Below are 12,011 nucleotides of genomic sequence, written 5' to 3'. Positions count from 1 at the left end.
CTGATCTCGCGTATGTGTGAGATAGGCAATTTTTTCCCTTTTCAAAAAAAGGCTCCTGCATGCGCATAAGGAGCACCTAAGAGCCTCCCGGGATGTGTGACATAGGTATCCCGGGAGGCTTCGCACTCCAATTCATTCTCATTCCCCTAGGCGATCGTGATTTAGCTGGTGGTGCTGCACCCTTTTTTTTTTTTTAAATTAGGGGGGGCAGTCAGTGGTACAATACTGCAAACTGCTGTCCTTTAGAGCGGACGTGCAGATGCTGGTCCTTTAGAGCGAAACCAAATCCAGTTTAAAATCACCTGCCCCTATTCTGCAGTGGGTGCCGCCATCTGCGTCTTCCTTCATTCACTCCCAGCAGGTGAAAGGGAAGCTGGGATGTGCCGTATATGTATCCACAGCTCAGCTTTTATTAAAACATGTGTGAGGACAATCAAGTATGGGTATTGTTCTGAAAAAAACATGCGCGGTGGGATCTGCATTTTTTTCATTTTCTGGAAAGACCTCCATGAAGCATGTGGTGATCCGTGGGATAAATTACATTTGCTGGCAAGTGGGAGGAATGCCGCCCTTACAGATAGCCAAAAGATGAACTGGTGTCAGTTATACCTATATGACGGATCCAAATTGCTCAAGGAAAAAAAACCCACTCACCTTTCCGTTTCCGTCTCAGTCACGTTTCTGCAGATCCCTGTGGAGCCTTTCTGGATTGGGTCCCATAGCGTCTAGTCTTCTGTTTTCGTCTCGGTGCAGGGGAAGCGCCGGGCGCAGACATCTTCTTTCTTTTTCTTCTGGCTTCAGCCTACGTCACCTGATCTCGCACTGCGCAGGCACGGGATCTGGTGACTTAGCCTGTAAATGGGGAAATAAAAAGTGTGGATCTCACTGTGCATGCTTGAAGAAAAAGCTCTGATATTGGGCATGCACAGAAGGAGCAGCCAGAAGCCTCCTAGGATATTATTATTATTAATTAATATTAAACAGGATTTATATAGCGCCAACATATTACGCAGCGCTGTACATTAAATAGGGATTGCAAATGACAGACTAATACAGACAGTGATACAGGAGGAGAGGACCCTGCCCGGAAGAGCTTAAAATCTAGTAGATATGTGACTTGAGTATCCCAGGAGGCTCTGTGCTCCCATTCAGTCTTTATCGCCCCCCCAAAGAAGAAGGTAAAGGTTGTCTACCCTTTAATGTAAGGTGCCACCATTGTTTCCTCTCTTCTTCTGTGTTCTTCTTCCTATGTCACCTGATCTCACACTATGCAGATCAGGTGACCGCAATTGGGAAAAAAATTAGGGCAGAATTAGGGCAAATGCGCAGAAGGAGCCTTTTCATGAAAAAAGAACATTTTGACGAACTCATGCACAAGTTTTTTTCCAACCTATGACCCCCCTAGCGTTCCAATTCTGTCAGTATTTTTATGCAAAAAGCTTTATATTGTTTTGCATGTAAAAATGTACATTAAATAGGAGTTGCAAATGACAAATACAAACAATGACACCAAAGGACGAGAGGACCCTACCCCAAAGAGCTTACAATCTAAGAGGTGGCAGAAATAGTATTTTTATGTAACCCCTTTCTCATCTGACGTGCAGCAAATCAGAATGTGACATTTGTCGTCACCTTTAGTCGTCCTTTTTTCCTGATCAGGAAGTTCTGCTCCGATCTTTGCCAAATATTGGAATGACATGGATGGAGGCAGTGGTTTCCTGAACATCTCCTGCCACTTGTGAGTTTGAATGAAATGCCATGGCAGCAGCTCAGGCTGTGTAGTTGATATGAGGAAACTATGCAGGTCCCTCCCTCTGGTAGGAAGGCCCAGGGTGGAGAGGGCTGACTTTCCATTCTGTGAGGGTTGCAAGGCGGAGAGGTTGGGGAATCTGCACAGCTCTGGCTGCAGCTTGTCAAGAGGAGAGAACCAGCAGGTAACACATGCTTCCTTCTAGTAACTTCCAGCTGTTTGGTCATTTATATCTTCTCACAATGGCTGCCAATACAGCAAAACCATAACCTAGCTGCAACTTTCCAGCCCTTGCTGTTCTGTGCTGCAACCCCTAGCAACCAGCTGTGATCTGGTTGCTATAGGCAATGGCATGAAATGATCTTTTGCTTAGAATAGCTAAAGTTAGAATATGGTTGCTAGGGGTAACCTCCTAGGATCACATTCATTCTAAATGAAATCAGGGCCTCTGGAAATGTTGTATTGCTGTGTTATTAATCTTGTATTGATTCTGCATCTTTTTATTGTCATTTTTACATCATCAATCCTCATCCTGTGCACTTGCAATGGTTGAAGAATTTTTGTTGTCTTTCTATATTCACTTTCATGTCCTTGGATGACGGTGGGGGGCTTCCTGATTTATTATCCCCTTATGATCCCTGTATAACCCTATTTATTAGGATGTGATGACATGTTTTTTATTATTACTATTATTATTATTATTATTATTGAACACACAGAGGAAAGATCTGGCTCAGGCTGTAATGAATTAGCAATGTCACACTGTATGAAGCTTTGCATTGTAAAGAGAACCTTCCTTTTCTCTTCATTGATTAATCTTACTCAATTCCCTTCCATACACTGCGGCTCAGCCAATCAGAGCGGCGCGCTCCGTACAGCGGTGACCTTTTACCTACTTTCTGTGTAGCCGCCGTCATGTGCTCTCCGAGCAGGTTTGGGGGTTGGGTGTGTGACGTAGCGGAGGGGCGGGGTTTGCTGTAAGGGTAGAGTAGGCTGCTGTGTGTGTGAAGGGAGTTGGGTGAGGCAAGGGAACATGAAGGGATGTCACTAAAATACTATGAATATATAACATAAATATATCATAAATGTGCAGGAAGCTGCTTCAGTGGTATTCCTGAGCTTCCTTGCTCACTCTAGAGCAGTGCTTCTTAACCAGGGCTCCTGCAGAGGTTGCTAGGGGTTCCTTTATTATTATTATTAATAAAGAGGATTTATATAGCGCCAACATATTAAGCAGCGCTGTACATTAAATAGGGGTTGCAAATGACAGACGAATACAGACAGTGACACAGGAGGAGGGGAGGACCCTGCCCCGAAGAGCTTACAATCTAGGCGGTGGGGGAAGTATCATACAATAGGAGGGGAGATATGGAATGATGGGAAGTGGTGAGGGTTTCATAAGACGGGTAGGGAAGCTTGAAAAGATGGGTTTTGAGCAGAAAGTAGGAGCAAGCCAAATAGAACGAGGAAGACCATTCCAGAGAGTGGGGGCAGCTCTAGCAAATTTGCACCTCTCAGTTCAGTTTCGATTACACCAAGATATTTTTGGCTATCTGTAGGGTGACATTCTTCTCACTGGCCAGCGATGTAAGAGGAATTCTTCCCACTAACTACAATGCTAATATACTGTGATCTGTGGATATGGTAATTATAGTAAGGGTTCTGGAGGGCTTGAAAAATATTCTAAAGGTTCCCTCTTCACTCTCCCTCCCAGCATGTGCAAGGGAAGCCGGGTTTCCCTGGTAACCAATGCTGTGCTGCACCGCTTACCATAATCTGACCACTCAATGCAGCACAGACAGGTAAGAGGAATTAAGGGACATCGTCTGATCTTTTCTGCAATAACTACTTAAAGTAACTGCTGGCATCTCAGAACTTTAAAGTGAAACTAAATAAAAAAAAAAAAATGCACTTACATTTACTTCAACAGATTCCTCCATACCTCCAGAGCTTTCTTGGATTGGATCCAGCGCCGTCCTTTAATCCTCCTTCATTTCCGCTGTGGAGGAAACGTGGGGTATCACCATCTTCCTCCATTTTCTTCGTTTGGCTACGTCACCCAATCTCGCATTGCGCAGGTGTGAGATTGGGTGATGTAGCCTGCTGTAAATAGGAAAAAAAATCATGGCAATTTCATTGGAGATTTGGAATTTTTTTCTCTGGTAGGAAAAACCCCCTTCAGCGCACTTACAGAAAGAGCAACCAGAAGCCTCCTGGGATGCATGACATGAGTATCCCAGGAGGCTCTGGTCTCACATTTAGTCTTTACCACTGCTGGGGTCAAGGTTTTAATACACAAAAAAAATATATATATTTTACCTTACTTAAAAGGGTTGTAAAGCAGTGGTCCCCAACCTTTTTGGACCTACGGTTGGCCTGTACCCTTTTGGTGGGTGCTTAGCTTCTGCTATAATCAGGTAATATTCACAGCATACTTGCATATTCTGACACTGACTTAAGGTGCGTACACACTTCCAATTTTTATCGCTCCAATCGAATGATCGATTGGGCAAAAAATCGTTCGTAAAAAAGTAACCAACGACGCCGACGAACGAGGAAAGTTGTTGGAAACGAACGACCGGACCGGCGGATCGGATTGGACGACGATCGTTGAACATCGTTCGTGTGTACGGTCGTTCGTTGATCGTCCATGTTCAGAGCATGCGTGATGAACGAACGTCCGTTCACTTTCCTGTCGTGCACATAGTTCCTCTATCGCTTAAACGATCGTATCTATTGTGTGTACAATATCTACGAACGATTGTGTCGTTACCGCTATGTGCAGGGTCGGTGCTATACGATCGTTCGTATATATCGTGCAGGAACGTTCGTCGTTCGTTTTCCGACGATAATAATTGGAAGTGTGTACGTAGCTTAACCTTTGAGCAGGCATCCTGATAACAGGTCCAGGATTTTGTCACCGCCATGCCATAGAAAACCACCATCGCCCTCACTGGCTACACAGCAAGGGTGCTCAGAGATTGTCTTCCGCCACTGATGGTGCAACTCCTGCACATTGTCCTGCTGGCTCTGTATGCGCTGTGCAGTGTGCAGCTCAAACTAAAATATCAGAAGCTCTTAAGCTTACAAGGCTGTGCACTGATGACACCACATCACAGCAACGTGCTTTACTTCAATGTATTGGTGTGACAGCTCAAAGCTTTGTTGTCCTGGGTGTTGCGTTACATTTTTGTGTTTGTTGACGTGTTACATAAAGGCAGAACATTTAAATGAATGGGCTGCCATCATGTCAAAGTCAAATTCGCCATTTTTTGCAGGCAGCTTTCCACAACACTAGGCTCATACCTATATTGAAATACAATGACGCTGCTGCCGAATAATGCATTAGATGTGTTTGCAGACCCTTAAAGCAGAACTATGTAAATGTAAAAAATTATTGGGACCAGGCATGTCCTTTATTGGAGAAAGTAAATGTCATGTCCCTTCTGCAATAAAATAAACATACCTGCATGATCACAGTTTTTAAAATACACTCACCTGTCCCCAATGCGTCGCAGACACCACTATCTACTTCTTTTTCCTTTCTGGCTTCCTGATCTTTGTCATCTTGATGTCAGGGGCAGGATAACATTCAGTTCATTCAGTCCTGGCATCCCCGGAGGATTCTACGATACACCGCATATCTCTCACCACATATCCCTTCGTTAATAGAAGGTACAAACAGGTACATTTTTTATTGCAGAGGGGACATCACCTGTCTCTTTCTGGAATAATGCCCTGCCTTGCTCAAATTTTGCAAGCAGAACTATGTTTCCACCTTAAGTGAATGGGCTGCCAACAAAGTCAGATTTGCCATTTTTTGCAGGCAGCACGCCACAACAACGGGCGCTTCGCTTAGTGCATTAGATTGCTTTTAAATAAACCAGCACCTCAACACACTAATACATCAGACATGGGTTAACACAATGGAGACGTGTGAATAGGTCCTTAAAGGCAGACTGTCACTGATGTTTCGGATAAAAGAAGCCATCAAAAGGAGCAAAAAAAAGTCACTATACTGTAAAATTATTTTTAATATCACCTAGCTGTAGTGTAAATAATTGTAATGTGTTTGCCCATTGCAATGCTATTTTTAAAGAAAACAAAGATGGAATCTAATTTATTACTGTGTGCTAAAAAAATAAATAAATAAAGGTAAAGCATCACCCAGTCCATTGTTGGGTGATATGTAGACCTAACAAGACCGGGGCTGTTTAACTCAGCCAGTTATATCAATTATATTTTCTAATAAATTCTCGAGTAAAATGATTGTGAAACAAAGTACTATGACTGCATGAACCTTATCCGGCTTATTACCCCACTGCTCCTATATTGTCATCTTTATTGCCCTCATTACACTTCCAGGAATTCTAAGTACTTTGATTAAAACACTAATCAGTATAGACAGCCCAGCACTGAGCAATCATTCGTCATCACCTAATGTCTGTACACCTTGTACAAGAATATATCATTGTTTATAGGTGGGGTACCCCTATACTTTTTCTGCACATGGCCATAAACCAAGAGCTGCCGAAATTTAGGACTACACTAAGTGCCCCCAAGGCCACACAAATCATATACTTACTAATCTATCACAACTGCCCATTGTGTGGCCTAGTTGGCTTTAATTCTCAAAATCTTAACTGCTGAATTTAGCTCCTCTCATCCATTTTAGCAGCTTTGCTAAAAACAGATTGAGGACTACTCCTCAAAGTTTTAACATGATTTTGAATATGCCACATCCCATTTTAATAACTTTTACCAACTTTTTATTTAACCTAGATCAATAGCCTTGGGACTTTAGAGGCAAATATTAATAAAAAAAACTCAATGGATCATTTGTCGCAATCTAATAATTTATTAACACATAATTAATAAAACTCTATTAAAAACATAGGTATGGTCCAGAGGTTAGTACATTATTATTACAGATAGGCTTTGGATAGTTCAACGCGTTTCTCGGAACATAGTCCGCTTCATCGGGAACACATTAGCCTATAATTACAAATATTATTTATAGTATCAAATATAACAATTGTCAAAAAATGTTGTATTTCTGATATTGATTAAGCATATGAATTACTTCTATCTCTATAATCACTTGCTTGCTTTGACGCACCAACCATGGGGTCAATCCCTGATGGTAAATTAAAACAAGCTGGTGCAGAACAAGGGCTAGGATGAGACAGCTCAATTAACCACAATAACCTCTCATTGTTATAACTGTTCACTTTAGTGAACAAAAAGGTAGAGCCTTGTGCGAATTACTGCTAAGACCATCACAATGTCTGTTTTATTAATTATCCATCACCTAATTACTTCCCATTAAGCAAGGAAATAATTATAGAAAGGTTAGGCCTTTGCAGCGCTGGGTCCCAAGTTCGAATCTCGACCAGTGCTGGTCTTGTGCGAAAATCTGACATGCGCAGCGGTCCCCTGACACCTTTTACCAATCCTACACAACCGAATAAATGTTTGCTATTCTCTCATATGTAAGAGAGGAGCAGGGTGCCGCTCACTCGTTCTTCCCTTCTCTATAGTAGAGAATGGGCACTGTGTGCACAGCACTCCATAATCTGTTAGTGGAAACGATCACGAAACACCATTTCCAGTGACAATCCTCTAACGTTCATTGGACTTCTGCACCAGGCTTTAGTTTTGAGTCCGTCCGCTCAAACCCCAGGTAAAATGCCACTTTTTGCAAACATCCAGGATGAAGTTTTTATGAGATAGCAGTTGGCAGTGCTTCAGTGTTACTTAGTCAGGATGATAATGTGAGCTTCTAAGTGCCCATGGAGGCTCCTCATTTAGGTAAAATTTTATAGCAGTCATAATCCCTATTATATACTTTGAATGAAGAAATCTGGTTACAATGTAAAAAAAAAAAGCTTAAAGTGTGTTTCTATTTTTTTTAATCCAGTGTTTTCCCATGGAAAAACCCAGACTACTCTTCTACTGTATCTTTCATGATAGCAAATCCGAATTGTTAGGTTGTTATGACCGTACAGATAGTTCTCTTTCCAGGCACCAACAACTAAGGCATATTGTACTTTGTTCTGTTTAGTTTTTTTTTATTCCTGCATACCAGCTTCCTGTGAAAAGGACAGCCATAGTTTGTTCAATTCGCTGCGGGTTATCAGATAATTTGGATACACAAGGTCATTAATATAGAGAAGTCATATCATGTCTGCATAAGTTTTGATGACGGACCAAGTCTAGTACGAGTTGGCCTTCTTATCTGCCTGTAAAGAGAGGCCGGTCCTTTCTATTCCTCCAAGTACCATCATATGAATGAAGTGTAACACAAAGCATGCTGGGTGTGACCGTGTACTCTGCTCTGTGTGTGTCCTTGGACATTATCTTCAAAGGAGCAGAAGTAATAATCGCCATTAGGGGTAGTACACACACAATGCTATTTATTACTTCCAGGGTTCCTTAAACCATAGTTCTTACAAAAGTACAAGTACAAGTTCTTACAAGTTCTTACAAAAGCAGTGCGCCTTTGTATTTTCATTATTAACCTTTTCATAATCTGTAAACAGAAACATTTAATTCGTACTGTTATTGTATATCTAAAACCAAAACATGTTTTCATCCTGGATAGAACTGAAAATTAGGTAAAACCTCTCTATTTTTTTACATCATCAACCTTCCAATAAATTTCACCTAATTCCTGTCTTGTAGCCACAACAGGAAGTGAAGGAGAATCTTTCCAAAATTACCTCTTTATGCACATAAAAACGGAATGAAGGTGAAGTATTGGGATCCCTTTGAGGGGGGATATCTGTAAGCACCACACACTTAACATACAACATATATCTGATGTCCTCATGAACTCTGCTTGATTTCTGCTTTTTCATGGTCCGTTAAAGTGGAAGTTTCCACTTTAGTCTAAGAAGGCCATTTAATAGTTGCAAACATAACACAATGGGCCTGATTTTTAAAAGCTCTCCAAGACTGGAGAAGATACACTTTCATCAGTGAAGCTGGGTGATCCAGCAAACGGACTGGAATGGATTTCCCAAGTCATTTGCTATTTGTTAGCACATGTTTTGAATCCTGAACCAGATCCATTCCAGGGTTGCTGGATCACAGAGCTTCATTTATGAAAGTGTAACCTTTCCAGCCTTGGAGAGCTTTAATAAATCAGGCCCATTGAATTGAATAACCTACACAAAGTCTGCTTTAGCACAGAAGCTTTGTGTTTGGTTGCTGGGTGGGCACCATTTTTGTTTTGCACGTTATTAGTACATAAACATTTTTTTCGACCTGGGTTTTTTGCAGGTAGTTTTGGCCCTTGCCAAGAAGCCTCACTTAGACCCACTACTAAGTAGTGTAATGAGCTATGTGATTGGCTGGCATGCCATGGCAACTCAAACGTTGCATACCTTATTTGCCCCTTGGTTGGCTATTGATCCCTATTGCACATTGGCAATGGATGCTTTTTTGTGTTTTGTGGTATCTAATGGATTTTGGTCACTATCTGTGCTAATTACTTTCACTGAAATCTATTTCCTTAATATTAGACACGAAAAAGCAGAAGTGCTTCTTCAAACACATTATATGCAACCTCCTAAAACTCCAATGTTCTTCTTGCTATATTTAGCACATGAAAAGTCTACAGGCACAGGGGCCAAGTGATGAAATCTGCAATGAACTGCAGCACATGTAATACTGCAGGGAGGTAATAAGACTACCCCGTTAGTATAGATTTTATTATGCAATTTGTTTTCTTTCATAAAATTGCAGTAGTACAGGTAAATTAATTTTCAATATCAGAACTAGGAAGAGATATACTAACTTCAGCTTCTTCCTCCTCCCTCTGTTCTAAGGTTGCAGCTGTGCATTGGCAAAAGCTCCGGAATAAGATTTGTCAGGGGTTCCTTGTTCTTTGTTCTATTGTAGACAAATGTTGCACTTAGATTCTGATCATTCTTAGGGATAATAGGCAAACTTTGTTATGGAGAACCAGATGATCCCAATACACAATACACAAATTCCTTTATTTGTATTTTTAGTTAATCTAACAGGATCTTTGGGTTGCCTGGATTCCTATCTTAATCTAATCCCTACCTCATTCTAAAAATAAGGCTACGTACAAACGTGCAATAATTGTCGTTGGAAAGGATCTTCCACGATTCTTTCAGACGAGAATCATCGAACCTGTGTATGTAACCTAGCCCCCCATTCCGGGTGCTTATTTCTTCCTGATGGCAGCAACCTACTAGTTTCCAGACAGCTTTCCTATATTACACATTAACCCCCAATAGACATGACGAAGAGCTGCAGCCATACTGTTGGGGTTTATCTCCTTTACATCTATGGAGTGTTACTGATCAGGCTTAGGCAGCACCAGACAAGATGTTGGGAAGATGGCTGTCATCACTATCTGAAAGATATGATACGCACCTATATGGGGGCAGTTTTGTCTGAGACTAGTTTGGGGGGCTAGGAAGGGCAGAAAGTCTGGTGGGTACTAAAACTGATATTGCCCTTTAATTCTAAAAATTGTGATTGATCTTTTTTTTTTTTTTTTCAAAGTGTGATTGAGAAGCAATAATCATGTAGTAATATGATCTGATTATTGTGCTTTTGTTAGACTGTAATCTCTTAATAACCTTGTCAGTCTGTCCATAGAGATGAAAAGGCATTCATCTTACCTGACTGGTTGCTGAGATTATATTGTCTGCTGCAGGCAGGAGAAAGCTTTTACTTTCAGTATCTTTCAGACCTTTGGTGTAATACCAAGCGTCTTGCCGCTGCTGTCTGGCCTGGAAAGGCAAACCGCACTGTGTACGATAATCGGCTTAGGGCTGATATCGGCCGAGAACCCGGCATGTGTACAGCTCTCCTCGTCCGGAGGACTGTCCTGGTGGATCAACGGACGAGGAATGATCTTAATGGAAGTAAAGGGGAGAGAACGCTGGGGGTGCCAATCTGTCGCCCCCTTCCCTTTCCATAAAGCAGAATGGATCTGTATGTACAGCGCTCGTTCATGCATTGTGCAGTCTTGTCGTTGGAAAGGATCGTGAATTATCCTTTCCAACGACCATATTAGCACGTGTGTACCCAGTCTTACTTATATGTATATTATCTACTACTAAGGCATTGGGATTTACTTGTTTGTGTTAAGTTAGTCCCAGAAGAAAATACTCCATCTAGGTGATGATAGGTCAAGCATGGTGCTGACCTTATAGGAAGAAAATTAATTTTTATTTTTCCCTGTTAGGTAGAATCCTTGCTTGTTAATTGATCAGATATTTCTGCATTATTGGTAATTTGGGCATGTTGGCTGATTGCAACATCTACTAACAAGGGTATTTCGACCCATCTCATGTCCCCCTACCCCATTCCCCTGCTTGTATGTGCTTACACATAGTAAGACTCGGAAAATGACATTATTTTGCAGCATGGCTGACATCTCTTTGATTTTTATTAGCTTTAAAAGCCTTTCTTCGTAAAATGACACATATAGGGGATGTGGGTTGGATAAAAGCTCTGAGCTAGCAAGTACAACATATTCACAGTAGCTTTTATGGGACATGTAGAAAAAAGTGTGGTTTTGTTTCTGTGGTTTAGTGTACATTTATGTTATAACTTGAAAATCCATTAGGTTTGGTTAAACAAATCTATCAGTTATCAGGATGAAAAATTGTTTGTTTGCCTTGTGGTTTGCAGATAGTTTATCATATACTGTTTTGTTAGCAAGGGAAGTGTGTACATTCAGCAGTTACATTTTAGTCAGAAGGAAATACCTGACAATGTCCCAATGTCAGGCTAAAAGAAAACCCAACCCTGAGATCACTATGGTCTATGAATGTTGGGTCTTTGCAGTTTCCTATCATTTGAAGCATTAAGCCAAACCCCTACTGTTTTTCAATGAACTGGCGCTTAAAGTATTAGCTTTGTGTAACGAGAAGTACAATCTGGCCTATTAAAATACAGGGATGGACAAGTATTGTGTTGGGTTCTTGGGCTAATAAAGACAAATAGTTCAACGCAATTCATTTCAATCATGAAATCTTTACAGCCTTACAGATTTCCTTTTCAAAATTATAGACTTAAGTTACAATAAAGAATACATTGTCATTCAGGTTTAAGGGAATAGCATGCCATACAATATATTTAGCCTTTTCCATTTTCCTAAACATTCCAGTTACTTTCTCATTCCAGAGAGTTTATTTGCTATGCTATTTGTTTGCACTGAATGTACCAGAAGAGCTATCTTTGGAGTTGGCCTCAGACTTTTCTCAGAGAAAAG

General features: G+C 41.1%; 1 protein-coding gene across 2 annotated transcripts in view; it reads left to right on the top strand.

Annotated features, from left to right (window-relative positions):
- The first annotated feature begins 1,842 nt into the window (after positions 1-1,842).
- Positions 1,843-12,011, top strand: part of CPT1A (carnitine palmitoyltransferase 1A) — a 48,220-nt gene continuing 38,051 nt past the window's right edge. For both annotated transcript variants that reach the window (XM_072421811.1, XM_072421809.1), the window contains exon 1: positions 1,843-1,934. The gene's annotated coding sequence lies outside the window, so the exon portion shown is untranslated. The remainder of the gene's footprint in view (positions 1,935-12,011) is intronic.

Source organism: Pyxicephalus adspersus, chromosome 9 (genome assembly GCF_032062135.1).
Source record: "Pyxicephalus adspersus chromosome 9, UCB_Pads_2.0, whole genome shotgun sequence".
Lineage (NCBI taxonomy): Eukaryota > Metazoa > Chordata > Amphibia > Anura > Pyxicephalidae > Pyxicephalus > Pyxicephalus adspersus.
Note: the sequence above shows the minus strand (reverse complement) of the source record. Positions and strands in the feature narration are given on the sequence as shown.